Below are 2,480 nucleotides of genomic sequence, written 5' to 3' on the forward strand. Positions count from 1 at the left end.
AGTTGGAGAAATCATAGATAGCAAACTCATCAAAGAATATTGAAGGCTCAAAGAGATTTGTGGAAAAATGTATGTGGTATGATAATCCAAATCATAAGCGTGGTGAATGTGACAACTATAAGACTGCAATCAAAGATAGTATTGTATATTTCAAAGAGGATAGGATAGGACTCTATAGTTGGTAGGCTAGTTCCCTACCAACTATAGAAGTCATGATCAAGGAAGCTGAAGCTATCAGAAAAATGAATGGGTGGAATGATCTAGTTGATGCTACTAATATTAAAGTATATTTATATAGAAACAAACATAATGATGATTTGTATGATATCATGGTTGAAAAAAAAAAAAGTAGAGCTATTCATGAAGAGGATGTTGTTGAGCTTGAAAATAAGAGGAGGTCTCCAAGAAACAAAGAAGCTTTTAAGGAGAAAAATTGAAAAAAATACCTTCTTTTATTCATCCCAGTGGTGCACTATTACCGAAAGTGTGGTGGAAGAAGGGCAAAGAGAAGAAAAAAGATAATACAAGCAAAACTTAAGGTAAAAATACTGCTTATAAGCTTCAATCTAACATTGAAACATCTATAGATATGAAGAGCATTTTAGAGGAGAAGATCTTAGATGCAAAAATTGAATTCACTCTAAAAGAGGCTCTTGGTGTAGCTAAAAAAGATTTCTATGATTTGATCATCAATGTGATAAAGAAGAAAAGATAAATGACAGCTGAAGCTATTATGGTAGAGGAATTGGATACTCAGGTAACTATGGATGAGGAAGAAGAGATAGGGCAGGTATTTGCATAATTTGTAATATCAAAAGCTAGAATTAAGATTGATATGAAAGATGAGGCTTTAAATAAAGATGAAGAGGCTATAAAAGAGCATCAAATGAAATGTGCATCTATGAGATTTACTGAGATAAAGAAGAATGCATAAGAAGCATGTATGAATACTTGTTCTAAATGTGATAATGATGGAATGGGATTTACTAGATATTTAGTTCTTTATTGGGCTAAAGCTACAACAGAGACATATGTGAGGTTAGAGGACTCTAAAGATCTAATTTTGGCCTTAATTGATCATGGATTTGAAATCAATATCATATCAAGGCAGATATATGAGAAAAATAAGTGGCCAGTTGATACTAATCATGATTGGATAGTTAGAGCTACAAGCAACGAAGAAGGTGATTTATATAGAGCATGCCTAGTTATAAAGACTAGGATTGGAAATATCGAAGTAGAGCAAAATTTCTTTATGTAAAACTGTGCTACATATTTGGTAATACTTTATTCAACCTTATATTATAGCAGCTAGAATGGAAACTAGAGTCTTGCATAATGGTTCACATTATGCTAAGATTCGTAGTTGGGATGGAAGAAAAGCTGTACAATTTACTACTATGAAACCTATCTATGAAAGATACAGAGAAGAATTAAGAGTGATGTCTTTGGAGCCAGGAAAAAACTTAGTGGATTTCTACAAAATATCCCTATAGAATGGAGAAACATAGGTACAAATAAGTCATCTGCAAACTCTACTATAGGTAATATGAATTTTGAATTTTTAAAATTGACTAGTAATAGATTTGTGAGTATTCAAAAGATTAAAGATTTAGATTTTGTACATACACGAAGGGTGAATAAATAAGAGAAAAACTTAAAAAGAGTGGATTTAGTTTTAAGTGATGAAGCCATAGTTGGAATAATAGAAGAAATAGATTTGGAAGATGATTTGATAAAGTTTCTAGAGAATTTAGCTATAAGCATAGATAGAAATGCTATAGTAGAATTATATTCAAAAGATACTTATGAGGAATTAGAAAAGATAGTACCAATTAGTGGACTTACTATAAGCTATAGATTGAAACATGAGATTAGAGTACAAACTAAATATAAAGCTGTGGCAATAAAGCTAAAGTCTATAGCTATTTAATTACAAGTTGATATTATGGAACATATTAAATAAGCAATCAAGGAGCTAAGTCTAAGAGAAGGATGTGAAATTAGACATCAATTTATACAAATATCATTAGTTAAATTGAAGATTGGAGGGAATGATTTCTTGACATCAATGAGAAAAATTATATTTCAAGAAATGCTTATTAGATATGGCAAGGCATTTGCCTTATCTCTTGATGAAATTGGATGTGTAGATCCTAATATTGTAGTACCTATGATAATCTTTACTATGTTGCATGTTCCATGGGATTTAAAGCCTATACTTGTGCCCAGAGCATTAATTCTAAAATTCATAGAACTATTGAAGGAGAAGGTGAAGATAGATATTTTAGAACCTTCAATTGCTCCCTATTCTAATAGATGGTTCATAGTATCCAAGAAGTCAAGGACATTAAGGTTTATTCAAGATATGCAAGCTGCAAATAGAATAACTATTCGAAATATGGGATCATGTCTTGTAGTAGATGAAGTAGCTGAACAATTTGCAAGTCATGCCATCTATTCTATTGAAAACTTATATT

Source organism: Physcomitrium patens, chromosome 25, assembly GCF_059467195.1.
Source record: "Physcomitrium patens ecotype Gransden chromosome 25, ASM5946719v1, whole genome shotgun sequence".
Taxonomy (NCBI): Eukaryota; Viridiplantae; Streptophyta; class Bryopsida; order Funariales; family Funariaceae; genus Physcomitrium; species Physcomitrium patens.